The following is a 19,558-nucleotide window of genomic DNA, read 5'->3' on the forward strand; positions in this document are numbered from 1 at the left end:
TGAGCAGGGACATCTGCACCAGCTCAGGTTGCTCAGAGCCCCGTCCAGCCTGGCCTGGGATGTGTCCAGAGATGGTTCATCCATCACCTCTCTGGGCAACCTGGGCCAGTGTCTCACCAGCCTCAATGCACACAATTTCTTCCTCATGTCTGGGCTGAATCTCTCCCTCTTTTAGTTTAAAACCATCACCCCTTGTCCCATCACAGCACACCCTTCTAAACAGTCTGTCCCCATCCTTCTTATCGGCCCCTTTTAAGTACGGAAAGGTCGCAATAAGGTCTTCCCTGGAGTCTTCTCTTCTCCAGGCTGAACACCCCAACTCTCTCAGCCTGTCCTCCTAGCAGAGATGTTCCAGCCTCGGATCATTTCTGTGGCTCCTCTTGCCCATCTCTTTCCTTGTCAAATATGGTTCATCAAAACTGTCTTATAAACACTGCGTTTTCTCTCCAAGAAAGCTATCAGCAGGGTTAATTCCACTTTTTCCAGGCCTTTCTTTATTAACACGGAAAAGAGTCATATTTATTCATTTTTTACTGCTATATCTGAGCACCAAACTCAGTAGACGCTTCTATTCCCAGATCTGATTTTAAATATAGATCCTAAAAAGCCATGTAACCACAATAAAAGCCTATGGGACTGGGAAGAAAAACAAACAAACAAACAAAAAAGGCATTTTTATATTTTAATTTTAACAGCAGAGAAAAGCACACACATAAGTACTCCACATTGCATTCTCTCCTTCGTATGCACAGAATCTAATGAAAGCCACATGCCTGCAGGATGGCAAAATATAACCTAAGAAAAACAACAAATGAAGAAATCCAAACTAAAGCCCTGCAGATTCGGATGTCAGTCCATGTCCAAACACCTTGCTCCACCTTCCCTCCTATATTGGACTATAGCATGCTTCTGATGGTGGTCCAGGGTGTGCATTCCTCTCAAATATCTGTTGTGCACAGACTTCCCTATCAAATTGTTAGTTTCAATGACAGATAATGGTTATATAACTTCCACCTGGCAGGGTGAACAAAAACTTTCTCCTTTCTTACTGAAATTAATGGAGTACTGTGCAATTTATTCTCTATGGGCCTTTTCTCTAAGGCTATTAACAACAAAGAATTCGTCTTCTCTGCACAGACATTAAAAATCTTGCACCATCTTGAATCTTATGGTTAAGAGACTCCCCCAGTGAGCTCACAGAAATCTGTTGCCATTGAACTACATTCAGTTCCACTTGACTCATGTGTTTCACCCCAGACATTGCTGCATTTCAGCACCATCATATACAAACCATGTTACCTGCTAAATATTTGAGGATTTTTACGCACAAGGAAGTACATCAGTGCTTACCGGTTTTGCATATTTACTACTTTCTTGATTCCACTGTGGGACAGGCCAATTTAATCCTCCCCTGGCCATTTCTTCAACTCATGAATTGCCAGGTCGGGCTGGTAAGGAACAGTAGAACTTTATTTCCACCCAAACTCATAGGGCTTCTACCCATTAAATATTTACAGCAGCAGTTAGATCATCCCTGTAAAACACACTTGTCAGCACAGTAAACCAGGCTCAGTGACTTCAATACCGTTGACTTCACTTAGGATGAGGCAGGCTGATACATTTGCCAGTCAAAGACCTGAATGATAAATTACAGAAACATTGTATATAAAGTAATTACATTCTTACTTGTAGCATTCATGTCAGAAATGTGCCTTCATTTATTTAATTACTTCATAATCCCATGTTCAAAACATAGCTAATCTTTCTTGATCCAGTAAAACACAGGCTCCCTGTTTAATCCTGACAGCAATCTCTATCAGTCAGCAGCTGCAGCATTTCACCTCCACGCTGTTTATCATCCATGACTAGAATTGAAACATCCTTGTCAGCTGGTTGGTGTTTATGGACAATACTAAAATTGCCTCTGATTCCAATTCAAGAATATAATATTAGAGATCTCTCTATAGTGGATGACTCAACTACTTGGTATTTTGGATATAAAAAGCTCCTTTGTTTCAAGTTACAAGAAATATTGAAGAGTGAAAGACCTTTTTTTTTGTTGTGCTTGCAGCTGTGAAAAGTGCCACAGTATTGATTTTGGATATTATTTGATATTTCGCTACAATTGTATACATCATTTGATCAGAAGTTGTAATTAGAACCGTGTTCTGCCAACTTCTCTGTGCTGTAGCCTATCCAGGTTCATTCTGGAAACAGAACCTCCTGGTGCAGAAAGCATTTCACACACAAAAATAGAGGGCCAGATCTCATCTTCAGCTAAATTCCCCATGCAGAGGAATGTTACAGTTGTCTTAACAGGGCACTTGGGGACTTTCAGTTACTGGAGAAAGCCTTCAGCAGCAGTCTTGCAGGCAACACAACTGAAGCATGTTAACTTCCCCACAGACCACAGCAAGGATGCCTGGAGAACCAAGCCAGCCACTGCTGTTTTCAGTGCTAAGCTACTCTGAGCTTTCCCACCTCACAGCAGCTCTACACCCAGTAGGGTAAAGTCAGTGGCAATCACACTTAACTGTTGTCATGTGAAGGATTTTACTTGCCCCCGTTATACCTACATGGCAGCAAGAGGCACTTTTTCACCATCTTGATTGCTTCCATAGTTCTTGAGGCAGTGGCTGCAACCTTTCTAATAGAGCCTTGAAACTCTTCTGTGGACTTTGATGGATGGTTTTTCCCCTCCTCTTGCGAGGCACAATTCCACTGACTTAATTTTTTTTTAAACATTCACTCAGGAAAGAAAATCTTTACAGTAACAAATGTTTAAAGGGCATTTCTGTACTTTACTGTGTACCAGAGTCCTTCACTACTGGATTAGGAAAGTTCAATTATTGTAATTTAACTGGATTTTAAAATATGTCACTAAAAAGGTAGACGCAGTGTCACAGACCTTTATTTAACATCCCTTTGTATCTTCCATATACTGTTGTATCCTTTTAATAGACAGGAGTTTTATTTCCTCCTGTGATTCTCAGAACTGCAGATTCAGCTTAGTTAGCTCTGCTGGGCAATTGTGCAGAAGAAAAAAAAAACTAGTTTAACTTGTGCAATAAGTGATTGTTGGCTTATACAAAGTTCCTGAGACATTTATCCATTTTACAACAAACTGTAATTCCTCTTCTCTAAAAATACTACTAATACAGGTTCTGATTTGACCTCTCTATTCAGCTCTGCTCCTGGCCTCTTCTCTATACAGGACAAGCACATTTAATTGCAACACTGCCTGGATTTTTTCAAGAATTTGATAAATGCTTACAACCAGAGTTGCTGCAGCTAAGTCACATGACAGGAAAGTTATGGATTCCTAGCAGTCAAAGTGGCATCAGCTGCTTTGGAGACATTGCAGTTGGTGCAATCCCTTGTGTTCTCGTCCTCCTGAAGCATTTAACCCCAATGCCAGTGATTTCAGTGTAAAGGAAAATATCCATTGACCTGGAAAGTTCCTACAACATGTTCTGCAATCTATTTGCTAGTGTATATTAGTTGTAATATCCCAGATAAAAGTGAACTGAAATACTGGCAAGTCCTGGGCAAAGTAAAAGCTGAACACAGTTTATGGTAGAGATGTATAAGAAACAAAACAACTAAAGCAAAAGAGCAGTAAAAACAATGAATAGATAAAGTGACATCACATGCAGAAGTTGGAGGTGGATTTCAGAACTGAGTTTTTCCCACCTTGCAAAGCTGTCTTGCCCACAGGTGTCTAGAAGAAAAAAGAGAAAAACGCATTTAAAATTGGAAAAACTTGTGTTCACATAAAATGTATAACCAAAGAAAATGTTACATTTAAACTGAAATACGAGGTTGAAGCAAGTATTCATGATGTTTAACTTTTGCCTTCTGAGACTAACCCTCAATTTCTTCTTTCAGTGAAAAGAAGCAAGTTCTTCTGAATGATGCCTCAGAGCAGAAATCTATCCTGACCAATTCTGAAGAGTGTTATTGACTCCAGTAAGAGCCCACAAAACCAGAGATATACTAGACAAAAGCTAGGCTTTGTGATTACTGTCCTCAGGACCTGAAGACTAACATAAAAAAAAAAAAGAAGACAAACTTTACCCACACAAATCAGTCTATTCGGGTCATATCAGAACATTCAACAGTTTAAAGACTAAGTGTTTAATGGAAAGATAATCCCTACATATTTGACAAATGGTTTCACTTTCTTGTCTTTCTAGTGGGTATGGTGATCATAACAAAAGTGATTTTATGGTATTTCACAGAGTATCTTGTAAAATGGCAACCTTATTTTATAGTGGCTTTTATTACTACTGGAACTTTTACTAGGAATTGCATCACAAAAATCAGTTAACATAAATATTGCAGTGAAGAGCCCCCACTGTTCAATGCCAGAGTTAATTCTGCCAATGCAGCCTTCATTTTCAGATGGAAAAGGTTACTTGTATTAAATTTGTCCTCATACTTCATACTTAGCTGGGATGAAACATAGATATGAAGTTTTGTAGCTCTGTTTAACTTGGAAAATATCATGCCAAGATTTGCCGCTGTCAAGTAGTTTTAGAGGGTTGCCTTAAGCCCTCTCTGTAATATATGAACAGAAACAGAGACCTGGAGATTAACGTGTTGAACATCAAATGGGTTTGTTCAATATTTACCACAGTAAAACCCTGTTTTAAACATCCACAAGACACCACAGCAGCAAACAAAAAATAAATAACGTCGCTTACATTAATAGTCAGATTTCAGAAATTAAATTTGCTTGGAAGATGGAGCATCATTAATGGCTGAACAACAAAACTTAAATTTACATTCATGTAAGTGTTAAAGAAGTCTCAAGTGTATTTGTTCTTTCCCCATGTTTTTCTTTTGCTCTTTGTAAACTTTCTCTATTTTTCCCATTTTTTTTTTTTTTACTTTTTTTCCCTCTTTTCTCTTGTACATGGTCCTATGCAGTCTTTACATTTTGAGCTCTTCATGTTTCTTTATGATATTTTTTTCCCATTCTTTCCTTTCTCCCTTCATTTATTTCACTCTTCCTATCCCCCTTTTCTCTTGCTCATATAAACACACACGAAGATTCTTATAAAAGCAACAGCTTCCCTGAAGATTACGAAGCCGGCCTGGAAGTAGTGCTACCTGATGGACAAAAAGTCACAAAATGTCTTGCAACTTCAGAGGCCAGACTTGGCATCAGCCCAGTTACATATGGTTAAGATCAGATTTGAGTTTGCTGAGTAGCCTGAAAACAACAACAATTGGGGATTTATTGTACCAAACAATCTTCTGGCTCTCACTAAACCCTTTTTTCATTAAAGAAAATAAAACAAAAGTATTGATGTCTATAGATGAGGACAATAAAGATGAGCCACAGAGGAGCAGTAATTGTTTGCATACTCATAAACCCTTCTCAGTCTTTGCAGCTTCAATGTTTTCCTATGGGGGATAATGTTAAGAATGTGCTAGAATGCAATACTCTCAGATAATGCAGAGAAACAATTCTCTTTCTCCCTGCTGCTACATTTTAGACATGAAGCTTAAGCTCTCCAGGGAAGCTGATGATTCTCTTTGCCAGTAACTTGAACCCTTGTGGAAAACCGAATACTATTTTACAAAAATCACCGAATCCATTGAAGTCAGTGCGCGTAAGATAAAGAGTTTGATTTGGGAGGGAAGAGAGGCATTAGGTGTGGCAATAGCTGAAAGACAGGTAAAAGGTGCAAGGTGGGGTCAGTATCAGTGTCTCCACGCACCCAGAGTAGCTGTAAGAAATTTTTGGAATGTGGGCCATGTGTCTCAGGTGTAGCATGAGGGTTCTGGACATCTCATCCTCAGAATCAGCTTCAGGCCTTGGGATACTGAAGCTGACTGACAAAAATTCAGCCCTTGGCTCAGATCTGCTACAAGCTTATATTACTGTACCTACCCCAGCACAGCCATTGCTCAAGCATGGCAGGGGCAGACCCTGATCCAGATAAACAGTCCTGATGCTCTACACAATCCGTTCTGTCATGTATATGCTAAGCAGGTCTTTGCACCAGGGACAGTATTCTGCAAAGGACCATGTGCTGGGCAAAAATTTAAAAATAATTCCAAGCATCTTCCTCTGCTTTAAACAATTTCTTAATTGTCTATGGTAACAGGATTGTAAAACCAAAGAAAAATAGCCCAGATCATGATAATACTCTCAGGGGCAGGAATTATAAAGGAGGAGAGTGCCTTATAATGACAGTCTCTAAAGATGTGGAGGAAGTAAAACTTCACGGTGTGTCAGCAGCCATGGAGATTGGCAGAAAGGGGGGCAGACAGACAGCAGCCTTATTTCTCACAACAAGTGATTCTGAAGTGCTTAATGTGTTTTCAGTTAACTCAGACCAAATTTGAAACTGTATTAAAGGAATCTAAGTAGTACTCTACATAGAAATGAGACATGAGTGTTGAGTTTTTAAATGCAGAGTACAAAAAGAACAGAAGAATTTGTCCACTTTCTAATGCAGCTCAAGGTCTTGCAACTCCAAGGGGTGTGGGAGGGACTGAATCCACCAAGGGAGGAGGAGACCAACTCACAAGTGGGGAAGAAAAGCACTGGCAGAGAAACTGCAGAAGAGTCAGAATTCAGCCCAGACAAAGCAGTCAGAACCTGACAAGCAAAATTTATACTACAATGAAATTTATAGAAGGTGAGCACTGCTTTGATTCCATAGGGAGTTGAAATAATCTGCTGATATTTCAAGAAGGTATGCCTGGGAGCAGGAGTATGTGCAGAACTAAATTTCCAAGTCCACGCAAAAAGTAGTATATGGGGTGGCACACCACACCGGATGTTTAAGCCAAAAATTTTGCTGATGCTTGGAAAGAAATGCAATAGTGGCAAAGACTTACGTAATGTCACATGCCCTAGGAGAGTATGTGCTGCAACAAAATCCATGACAGTATCACTAGCAGCTCAGAAAAATTATTCCTAGGAGCAGCGTGTAACACTGCAGCAGAAGATGAATGGACTATCTGCTTGAGAGGAACTAAGATACATTAATGTTAGGGTGGATTTTGGTGCACAAGCCAGTGGGATGCCAAAAATATGTTCAGGGTGGGGGAAGGGGGAAAGACACCCCAAAAAACCCAACAAACAAACAAGCAAACAGCCCAAGCCAAACAGAATAAGTTAAGTGACTGTGGGGAGCTCACACATTCTCTTAAGAGGGTTAATCACATTCACAAGGACATGAATTGAGAGAAGCTTCAGATTACATTTGCTTCAAGGGAAAATTTTCACTAGAAAAGAAAGGAAGGGAAAATTTTTCAGTGGAAAATAAAGGAATCCAAAATAAGCAAGAAGGATATGTGTCTTCCAGGGAATAGAGGAAGTTTTGCAGAACACAGAGAAAACCTGATAGTTCTACCTCTAACAAAGTTCCACTCACTTTAAGGCAGAGATTAGGAAAATAAAAAAGGACAAGATGAACAGGAACAAGATGCAGCGCTCATTGTTCTATCCCAAGGGAAGTATTCCCCTGAGATGGGAAAAAGTATAACTTTTTCCTTATGAATAGACTCAAAGGAACTAAATACATAAATTGGAAGTGTTTTTCACCAAGGACCAGAAGTCTTTGAAGACAAGATGACTTCTGAGACTTTGCAGATTGATTAGACAGCTTCTTGAAGTCTTCCTGGCCCTATTTTGATTCTTTATTCTTGTACATTCAACATCCCTTCCATGAAAGGTGTGTCGTTTTCCATCCTTCCTGAGGGTTGGGTTTTGGGTTTTTTTTTTGGTAGAAAAAGTAACATTTTTTTGATGACACAAAAGATATTGAGATTTTCATTAAGGGTAAAACCACAGTATTGATATAAAACCTCCATGCAGCTTGCAGTATAAATAACAATTGGCAGAATGAGAGAAAATAATAGATCCAGGAAGAACATCCAGTAACACCAGAAATATATTACTCCAACACACGAAAAGAAGGTATAAAGTTTTCTTGAGTTAATTAACTACAAAAGGCCATATGTTTTTAATACAGCTTCTGAAACCTGAAAGTTATGATGAAGATGGAATTTGAGTTTTCAGGTATCAGAATTTGATCTGGACTGTTCTGGTTTCAGGTAAGAGGGTTATATTACAGATGTAAGCACAAGTTAGCCCAGTTGAAAACCAAATGGTCTGTCTCACATAATATACCAATGTCTGTGGGGTTGACGAAATAGGAACACTGCTACTCTGTCTGAACCCCATTTTGGTCTTGCAAGTCTACCCTGACTTGCTGATCATGTCAAACTGTAACCGATTCTGAGGTCTGGGACAGTATGATAGAGTAAATGAAGTCGGTTGTATATATTTTTTCAACGAGACAAGTTGGTTCTCTTACTCTGGAGACCATTACATCTGCAAAAGCCTAGTAGCAACATGCTCAGATCGGAGAGGAATTTTTCATCTCAGTCAAAGTTCTGACATTTTTCTTAAGTACTTTGGAATCATAAAGTCAGCTCAAACTATAGACAACTTATTGCCATTGCCAGGGGAGCTGGCATATAACCTGTTCAGAAGATTATTTTTCCTCATCTACTAGTACAGGATTCTTGGTTGCCTGCACACACTTTGGAGCGTTTGACAGAAGTTCAACCGAGCAAAGTGCAGAGCTTGATTATATACATGTTTTTCTAAATCCAATTCACAAAACCAGCCTGTCTGACCTCAGATGAAGTATAAACTGCAAGTTCCAAAGCTACAGCTGAGATCCTCCTGAAGAAATAAATTAGCACAAGTCAGGTCAGCATGTTCCTGGCCCATATACTTTTTTTAATTAGATTATTAAATTGTTAAAGGGGCAAAGATAGTGATCCCCCAAGGCTTCATATAAAAATGTGTGAAGATATACACAAAGGTGAATTTAGACATTGAAAAGTCTAAGAAGAGGTCTGAAGTCTGGCCTCAAATGAAGCATGAGCTATTAAATATTGTCACCAAGGCCAGCAGTAGAGACCACACTGAGGGAAAGAGCACATTAGGAGACAATCACCATCACACTGATGCCACATAAAAAGAATTGCCTGTCCTCTGATGTCCTCTCCAATAGAAGGATTTTACAACAATGACCAGAAACAACTATATAATGGTTACATTATTCTCTGTCCCCCTCAGCAGTTTTCTTGCAAGATGCTACAATTAAATATCCAATCCTGTGTCTCAATTTATTTTTCTAGATGGTAAATACTGACAAGCTCAATAGGCTGTTTAGTATGTGTGATTTTAAGCCATTAATTTGAAATGTGGCTTCAGACTCCTGACCAATATTTCTCATCATTCATAATCCAAAGCATTGCTGGGAGAAAGTGTTAAAAGAACAATCAACCTGCTCAGACAGGCTGAAGTTGTTTCCAGACTTCCCATTACAATTAAAAAATAGTTTTAGCAAAATACAGGTCGCCACTTGCTGACCTTTTATTCAACAGAAAACTGAAAACCTGTTGCCTGGATGTTCAAAAATTAATCTGTGCTCCTCAGAGACACAGAGCTGAAAAGTCACAAGAAGAAAGGGTAAAACCAGCAATGTGGCTTGGGTCCCAGATTCATCCTGCAGCTCTCACTTGAGACTTCTCTGTCTCTAAATCCCAGAAAAAATAACATAAGGGCACCAAAACCTGACTTTTTCTGGCTTACTGTGATAATTCTGTTTCTCTTATTAGGGATGAATGCAAACTGTTGTTTTTCCTGCAAAATGCAGAGTGTATAATTAAGAGCAGATGTTTACATCCTGGTTTATGCCTAATAAATATACAGGGACAGGGAAGCATACGAATTACAATTCAGCAAAAGCAAAATGTTATTTAAGGTCATATGGGAAAGCACTGAGTAATGACTTTTTCTCAACTGGATAGAAAAACAAATCCCTCCCTCTCTAAAAAAATACAAGCTACCCTTTCAAATGGTGGGATATTTGTAACAAAAATACATTGCCATCACAGCATTAGACCATGTGTTGTCACAGAAAATACATATCTTTCAGCACGGTAAATTAAAAAAGGAATAAAATGGGATAAAATAAAACGAATGAGCAACATTTCTGGCGAGATAAAGATGTTGAGACTCAGATACCTTCCAAAAATCAACTTCAGTCTCATCATGGGCCTAAATGTCTCCCTACTGAACATTTAAAGTTTATGCTCATGGTTTTAATTTCCATATGCATTTTTATTAAATAAATATTACGTATTTTATTTTTCTCACAGAAGCTGTGTAAGAATTCTAGAGAAACTGGTAGAAACGTGAGTTTGGAAATTTACGCTGAGTTAAACAGCAAGATTGTTTTGGCAGTTTGCTTTCATTGGCCTGAAGGTTTTACTTATACCTCTTCTTAGAATAACTCATTCAGTGATTTGCATGATTATTCAAAAATATCAAGAATTTTATTGTCACAGAAGTTGGCCACTCTGGAAATGTTTTTCTTAATGAATCCCAGACAGGCAAAAATGTCAAATCTTTGTCAAAAGGGAGATGAGTCCAGCAGCAGAGCCAGGTGGGGAGGAAGGACCTTTGCAGAGCAGCTCTGCAGGGTTCACTTCAGCCTGTGACTGGATATTTTTCCTGCTCTGTTTGTGGTGGAACATATGAACAGGTTATGTCTGTAGCAGAGTTGTTAGACTTGCCAGATGGAAATGAATGCTTGAAGAAAGACCACTAAATCTGTTAGTCAAGCATTTGAGACACTGGCTCGTGAAAAAATAAGTAGTAAATAAGCAAGCGTGAATCTTTGGATTGTTTTATTTGTCATTTTCATCAGTACTGACATTTGTATAGGATACTAATCAGGGACGGACCAGGAAAACAAAATACAGAGAAGTCACAACATAAAGTTGTACACTGATAAAGAAAAACTGGAAAAAAAAAATAATCCTCAATTAAAGAATATGGAATATTTTTGTTAATTTTACAATCCAAAGTCCCTTGGGAAAATAACACGTAGCTTTTATTCTCTACTTATTTATAAAACTCATACACTTCCTAAATGCAAAATACAGATTCTTGGAAGAGCCTTTGATTAAATTTCCTTACATCAGTCCTAGATGTTATATCATGGATACTAGATTCTTTGATAAAGCTAAACAGATTATAAGCAAACATAATTAATAGGAGATGTCAACAAACTGACACCTTGCTTGGATCCTGTCAGGATTTTTGAAATAAAATAATATTTCAGATTCAGTTTAGAAAACTGTCTTACAGAATGAACTGTGAGATAATTAAAATGAATCAATTCATATTCTCTAGAGCCCAATTTTTAGTGTTTTAAAACATCTAATAATACCATGGAAGTGAAGAAGGGTTTACCAGTAGCAGCATATATAATTATCCCAACACTTAGGCCTTCAGTAATCATGGGAAAATCACTTTCTGCATTCTCTCTTCACTGGTGTAGCAGGGTCTGGGGTAGAAAAGAGACAGAAAGGACTCTGGATTAATAAATATAGGATGAATATAAATAGGTATTGTCTAGCACTAAGATCTAATAGACTGTGCAGTGAACTCCCAAAGGAGACATTGCTTGAGACTCTTAAGAACATGATGATTAAGGCATTGGTGAATATACTCCGGGGAGGTATCCTGCAGTGGCAGAGGAGTGGGCAAGATGACAAAACAGGTAATTTCTACCAACTTCAAGGCACAGATTTCCATTCCCAGCAGCCATTCAGAAAACTCCAGAGAGGCAAGGTTATTTCCTGTATACATAAAATTTGTGTATGGGAATGAGAAACTCCTGTACCCAGCATATAAATGCACACACTTGTGTGATCTTAATACAGAATATAAATAAACAGTGACAGAGATGCTTAAGATATACACACAGTAGCTGACAAGGTATTGCCCTCAATGTATCTGAGTGCAAAATGGGATATGGCTGCTTTGTATTACATTCCTTTCAGTTTTTAAATTCCTCTATGCTCTTCAAGGGTTGAACAATTTTTGTAATTTATTTACTCTCTGCATTAAACAGTACCAAGGGTGAATTTACATCTGATCCTTAATCCAGATGGACTTTCTTACCAATTAAAATCTGTATTTAAAATAAAAAGTCTGAATATTTTGATATTCAAGAGGCAACCAAAGGTTTTCACTGATCATAAGTAGAAAGAGGAAATAATATATTATTCAAGCTCCAGAGCTTGCTTAATGCAACATCAATTTTGTTAAGTGTTGCTTAGCAATGGATTATGAGTTTAGATCCTGAATATTAATGCAGGATGGGTATGGCAGCAATTCCTGTGAAAGAACACTTTAAAAAGGAAAGGATTTTCCTGGTGAACCACAGACAAAAAAATATCTGCAGAGTTCCGTAAATGGAGAGAGATCACATCTACTTTACCTCTTGCATCATTTATTGATTACCAAGCCACATAGAAGGAACTTTGAGATCACCTTTGTTGTTTTCCAGGTATGTACCCAAAATGCTGAGAGTCTGCTCCCAAAAAAATGAGGCAGGCAACAGAACTTTGCAATGACATAGCATTAAGTCAGAGCAACAGGATCAAGTTTCACCATTTTTCCCAAGGATGTGAAACTTTCTTACAACATTTTGCATCTGCAATGCAATGTATGAAGTCATTTATTTTCACCAAATATCTAAGGCTTTTCTCATAGACCCTGGTAGTGTAGTTCTTCCTTAAAATCAGAGCAAAGACCTCACTGCTTGGCATTTGGGTGTTTTTGTTGTTGCTATAAAAGAAAGTACCCCTCACCTTATGCAGAAAAGTCCTGTGTCTCATTTTATCCTGAGTTTTATTTTTATATGGTCTGTAGAAGAGATGACAAGTGGGACAGGCTGTGCTCTGAGAATGACGAACTACTGGAGAGGCACAGAGCCATGGAAGATTTGCACCTGAAATGGATGTTCCAAGGTGGGTTTGCTTTGATTCGTTGCACATGCTGGGTCTGCCTCACACATCTGAACACAGGCTGCTCTGACAACACTTAGCAAAGAACCAACAGTGCTCCTTTGTTCTAAATATAGAACTCTATATTTAAGTTGTGATACAGTTTGTAACGGAGATTGTAACTTCTAAATACAGCTTTGGCAAACCCTAAAGATGACAGAACATCATTCTGACCTTTTGCATGAGATACAGTCTCTCTTGTTTTATTAGTAATTGATGATTGCTCAAATTTCTTCATTTTCTTTTTTGAATGAAATAGAAACCACATAAAAATTTTTGTATTATACCATCATTAAAAACTCCTGCATGTTTAATCTAAACCCTGATTTTATTAACATTTTTCTGTCACTTAAAAGACTTGACCATCTAGATGAAGCACACAAAGATTGTTGTTCTGAAAGTTATCAGATTTCCTAGCATCTGTCTACATTAATCTTTTGGGACTGAGATGTTATTTTTCTAAGTCTATCTTTGCTAAAGAAGTACATTGATAAGAAAGTACTTATTTGACTATCATTGACTATTGTTTATTTTGTATTAACAAATTCTACCTAATAAAATAATAGCTTTTCAAGTATATTTCTTCTTAAACCTCCACTTTCCATGCAACCTAGGAAAACCTACACAAGTTTTTCTCCCTTGAAGTCTGAATTTGTTACATATGTGTATGTAGATGTGTGATAGTTGATCCTCAGACCACTTTCAACTAATAATTAGGCTGTACACTTTTGGGGACAAGGACAGTCTCATAGTCTACATCTGTTAAAGCAATGGGACCCAGTAGCTGACTGCTATCTTCAGCTATAACATTAAAAATAATTACTAGTGTTTATATTATAACATCAACCAGGGATTTCAGAGTTCATACATAAAATATGAGGCAGCCCTTGCCAGAGCTCTATTAGCAGAAGTTAGTTCAGCAAGGTGCTTAAACACAGATGTGACCTTGTAGGTAAACTTAGAGTCAGCTTCTGGTGTTTGGTTTGGTGGGGTTTTTTGTTTGTTTGCTTGTTTTGTTCGTGTGTGTGTGTGTGGTTTTTGTTTGTTTGTTTTAAGCTCTTGCTCCCCAGTTTGGCTGGGCATTTAAGAACCCAAAAGAGAAGCACAGCGGTAAAAGAAACCAAGGAGACATAACCATCTTTGTAGAAACTTTGTTCCATAGCAGAAGGGAGAATTACTTGCGTTTTTATTTTGGAAACATTTTACTAAGGTTGAATATTAGAGAAGCATGATACAGTATCTTAAACCCAACCATTAGTGACTTCCTTCTTCCAAGGTCTCAGATAAGCAGCAGCAGAACCACCAGACTGTTTTTTATGCACTTTTCTTGATTGGTAAACCCTAGATACTATTTATTTTCTCCTCCACCCTCATGAGTTTATATATGGGGCTTTTTTTGTTTTGTTTCCAGAAAGCTGCCTTCAGTCACCATTACTTCAGATGTTTATCTTCCACTAGAATTCTTGCTTAAGTTACATTTTCCTTATATCCCATACCATAGGAGGAAAGTGGAACACCATGTCAGTCTGTAATAGGAGGGCAAAATTTTTGCCAAGGATCTGGCAACAGCGAGTGTGTTCAGAGCCCTGTCCTGTGTCCAAGCCTTGTAAAGGCAGGCTCTTGAATAATTCTTCTATGAAAGGTTCTTACGGCTCTGGGAGCATATGGTCTTCATAACCACTCTTGTCTGCGATAATCAAGAGGAGCCCAGGAAAAGAGGAAAAGGAATTTTTACAAGTTAAAGTATCTTGTGGCTTTTTTCACCATAGCATCGCTGCCTGCGTTACTCACTGCACACAACTGTATATTCATCAAGGCTTGAAGAGAAGGGACCATGCTAAATCCCAGTAACACTGGCTTTCCTAAATGATGGTACAGGATGATGGAAAGGCTCTGTTGCATACAAGAATTTGATTCCTTAGAAAGGAAGAGAATCAAGAGGCGGGGAAAAAGGATGAAACTTAGTGACAGGCAAAATTTAGAAGGGTAAGATTAAGAGGAATAAGAGTAAATATCTTCAGTGGCTGTAGTTACTGAAAATGGAATAGTTTTGCTAAGGATAATAATAAAGTTATGCAAATACAATACCATGGAACTAGATGCAGATGAGTCTCTGAAAATATTCCATATACTCTCAAGCTTAATGGGAATTTTCTCCCTTCCTTTTATCTTACGGGGGTTTTATGCCATACAGTATTTTACTTCTATTGTGTTATCCTAACCAATAAGAGTAGATGCTAATCTGTTGAAAGGGCATTTATCTATTTATTTGTTTGTTTGTTTTTTAATGAATTGTTTTACAGGCCAACCCTGTGGTTAAGCTGTGTGGTCCCAGAGAGGACACAGAGGTAAATATCACCTAATGCCTGTTAATCTCTCTTTGTTTAGCTGCTTCAACACCATTGTTAAACAAAGATGAATTCTTAGAAGGTGAGCAGGGCACATTATATTGTACAAAATGAAAAAGTGTAAGCACACTGATAGGATTCTTTCAGCAGACAACAGAAATGCTGAATTGAATTTGTTAGAAAGCTTGAGTGAAAAAACAACATTTTGTTTTTTGCTGGATGATGCAGGTGCTGAGAAAAAAAGAAGGTAAAATCTAAGTATTTGTTTATGCACCTCCAACAGTGCCTTACCTTTCAGAGCCAAAAAAGGGAGAGAAAATTTGAAGTCACACCTTGAGTCCATGGTTCCCTGCTGCTACTTCTCCTCAGAATGAAATCTGGATTAGAGTGATAAAGAATAGGATATAAAGTCCCAGAAGCATTGTAATTAAACAATGGAAATGGCAAAATCTGAACATCTGTGGCAGCTGCATTTTCATTATTTCATGATGGCAAGCATGGTGTTAAACAGTGAAAAACAATTATAAAGAGAGATGGGCAAAAGTCAGAAGAAAAATAATTTAAAACCATAAATTGAGATTGTGTTAAAAGTGGTGACATAAAAGCAAGATGAGCACCTGGCTATATAAATGCTGTAGTTACTTGAAACAGAATGCCTGAGAGTGTTTTATTAAAATTGGCCTTTTATTATAAAAGCAGGGGCTTGTTTAACAAGTATTCCTCCTAAAGACTTAAAGTGTCCTCTGTCCATGCAGCCTACATTCCAAGGTCATCAGAAGAACTGTTGCTATGGGTGAACTCAATTTAGCACATGCTTTTTGTGTGGTGAGTGGATGTGAAAAGGATTCAGCAACACAGCTCTGTCTGTGTCCTGAATGTGAAATGAACTTTTGTTAAAGATCTTGCAAACCTCAACTACAGCTGCACAATACTGATACAGCCAGGCAAGAGAGAATGACCTATTTGCGTCTCTCTGAACTGTCTGTTCATTCTTTCAGCACGAGCAATCAAACTTGCAGCATTACACCAAACAGGAAGATGTGAGGAAGCGAAACCCTCTATATTTAATTATCTTTATATGCTGTTTAACTGAAGATTTTAACTTCAGATTTTTCTGATATAAAATCTTTTAACATCAGAAAATACTGTATGCTTAGAAGATTTTTAATCATTATTATGATCAAGGAAAATTCAAACAGTGCAGGCAGAAGATTAGAAAGCCGATGCACTGTAATGCAAATTTTATTGTTGGGATGCACAGAAATATTCTCTAAAAAGGAAAAAATAAATCAGATCTTATCATTATCTGGATACATGGCACAACACAGGAGTAGCCAATCATGAATAAGACAGTTTGCAAAAGGGCCTGTCATTTGCCTGTCTCAAATATTTGTGCCATACAGTATTTTTGCCTGTTTCATTGACGGATGATAAAACTGTTCTGTTGGCTTATGTGCAGATTGTCCAAGAACTAGAAGTCTTAAGAGGATGTTTACTGATGTGCTACAATATAGTCACCATAATAAAACAGCATCTAATGACATTCTTCCTTCATTTCAAGGCTCTCCCCCATAGAGAAGTCCTGAGACCCAGCATAAAGGACACCATTTCAATGAACAAAAACAATACTACAGGAGGGACAGAGTAGGATCTTTTATACAGGCCCAATGCACAAGATATAGCCTAACAAGAATTTTGAGGTTTAACAGATGCTCTTATCTTTCTTGATATGTCATGGTTGTCATTAGCAAAGCAAAGACCAGCTTTGATATTATCCAGAAAGCACTGTTAAAAAAAAAAAAAAAAAAAAAAAGTAAAAATGGAGTTGTTTAAATATTTTTGCCATTCACTCAAATTTAATATTTATACTTCTGGGCATTTTCATCAATATTTGCCCCTCTCCCTCCATACAGGAACTCTCAGAACATATAACAAGTCTTTTCTTTGCCAGAAAGTGAGAGGAGAAAGATGGACATAGTTCACCTAATAGGGCAAGAAAAGACTGTCTGAAGCTTTTGGCTCATCTCTCAGTTGTGGTTATTATTTACTTAGTTCAGTAGGGTCTGGAGCTTATTGACATTGTAGTCTCCTGTTCGCCTCAGGCGCACATTCTAATCAACTCTGGTTACGGTCAAATAAGTGGCTGGAGGCAGTTTCCCCCCAAATTCATTGTTTTCAGATCAGTTTCTATACAGTCAGAGCTCCTGTGTCAGCACTTGCAGGAAGATTGTTTCAGCAGTGCAGTTGTTATGGAACTGGTGTATTTCTTCCTCATCAAGGGTCACAAATTCAGAATTACCCCAGTGGGCAAGAGTGTTCGAGTAGGAAACCAAGAGCACAGCAGAGCTTGCTTGGCTTGTTTCTTCAACCACAGCACCACTCTTGAATCTGACTCTTGCACTGGGGGTATCAGGTAATATTCTGTAGCCTTTACCTTGAAAAAATGCTCCTGTCCAATTGCAGACAACATTTATAAGATGTCCTGTATGGAATGAGTCCTGAAGAGTAGAATGTAACACGCTGTCTGGAGTCAACAAGGATCAACATTACAGAACATAAGCTAAGACTTGTCCATGCCGCATAAACTGCAGCAAAAGCCAGCTCTTTGCCTTTCTCCCAAGAGCAGCAGAGAGATTCTTTCCCCCATGGGCTTTCTAGCTTGATCTTTTAATAGCTTTCCTGTGTCAAGTCCTGTAAAACACAGTCCAGATTCACTGCAGAGTATAAGGCAAATTGTGTACGTAAGTCACCCATCAGCTCATAAGTATTTTTGTTAGCTATGCAGAGAACAGCATGTAATTACAAGGTAGTCACATTCATGATCATTAAAACAGCATTCTGTGTAATACGCATATTATGTAGTGATAATCTGTTACACTTTTGAGCACGTACCCATCTCAGAGTTAACATGCCAGAAGATATTTTCTGTAAGGCAGGTACATCTCAATGTTTAGATCAATAAAAAGACTCTTAAATTTGATACTTGTGTCTTTTTATGCATGAAATTGTACTGAGTTTCTCATATGCACATAACAAAGAGAGCGAATACATTCTCTAGAATTTTAAGTACTGCATTCACTAACGTTAACTTATGGAAATCAAAACTACACTGCACTGGGGAAAAAACACCTCAAATTCTGAGAATTTTGAATCAAAAGAAGATCCCTCTATTAGGATTCTGCGGGAATAACTCAGTTGTGTGAACAGAACAAAGTAGTTCTTGCCTGAGAAAACAAGTGGCATGAAATAATACGAGTATTTCATAATATAATGCTGTCACCAAGGAGCAGACTGTTACTGGAATCAGACAGGTTCACTGCATATTCTAGGCACAGCCTAGATGCCAAAACATAAATGTCCACATTAAGTAGAAAATAAAGGGCGTGAGATAATGAAGTGATTGTGGACAAGCTGAATCCCTATGAAGCAGACAGGAGACAGCAATTAATTACAACAAAAGGAAGAGCAACAGTAGAAGGAGAGGAGTGAGGAAGACTAGCTTGGACCCACCAACAGCAGGAGAACAGAAATGAGAGAAAAGAAACCTTCCAAGTACCACACAGGGAAATAATTGATTTAAAGCATCACTTGCTTTTCACATAACTCAGTGCACAAGTAAGCAAAATGGCTTAAATGAAAGATGGTGTGGTTGGTAGAAGTAAGCATCAGGGAAGATGTTGACAGTTTTTACATTAGCATTGTATTTATGTTCAGTAGTATCCATACCTGTGACCTGAGCTTCTGATTTGGTTTTCTTGGCCTTTCCTGAGGCCAACAATTCAGCTGCAGCTGGGCATGCCAGCTACAGACTGCAGACTTCCCTCCTGAGACTGGTGTCACACTGTAGCACTGTTCTTCCTCTTCTAGTGCAAGTCAACCCAGGACACTGAAACCACCCAGCACTGAAGCAGCCCTTCCTGACTTCAGCTACAGGGAGCCACCCACAGAGTCTTGAGTGAGACGCAGTGGAGCTTACAGGGTTGTTCATGCTACAGACACCCAGCCACAGATTACCCAAAGGCTCTGGCCCACTTCTGACTCTAGAAGCCACAAATTGAAATGATACAATATGATAACCAAAGGATGGAAGGGGATAAAGGTGGACATAAAAGAGGATGCAAACCTGAACTAAAATGTACAGGGAAGGTGTATCCTTTAATCTCTCAGCTTTGTTTTGCCTGCGTGCAACATGGAAATAATCATGGCAACGACAGGCAAAGCTGCTGGGGGGATGCACGTTCTGTTCTGTGGCAGCTTTCAAGATTAGACAGTTTTATTTCACAGTGAGCAGGAATGGGACCAAAGCC

The 19,558-nt window shown here is 38.4% G+C and overlaps 1 long non-coding RNA gene across 2 annotated transcripts; it reads right to left on the minus strand.

The window, feature by feature from the left end:
• Positions 1 to 1,126: 1,126 nt before the first annotated feature.
• LOC309445074 lies at positions 1,127 to 19,106 on the minus strand. Of its 2 annotated transcripts, none has more exons than XR_014185224.1 (4): positions 18,978 to 19,106; positions 15,543 to 15,628; positions 11,303 to 11,396; positions 1,127 to 3,721 (listed from the first exon to the last, which is right to left on the minus strand). It is a non-coding gene; the product is annotated as an uncharacterized lncRNA (long non-coding RNA). The 2 variants fall into 2 exon arrangements; XR_014185225.1 differs by having other exon boundaries at positions 11,280 to 11,396.
• Positions 19,107 to 19,558: the final 452 nt, after the last annotated feature.

This window comes from Streptopelia decaocto, assembly GCF_964273445.1.
Source record: "Streptopelia decaocto genome assembly, chromosome: 12".
In the NCBI taxonomy this organism is placed as follows: domain Eukaryota; kingdom Metazoa; phylum Chordata; class Aves; order Columbiformes; family Columbidae; genus Streptopelia; species Streptopelia decaocto.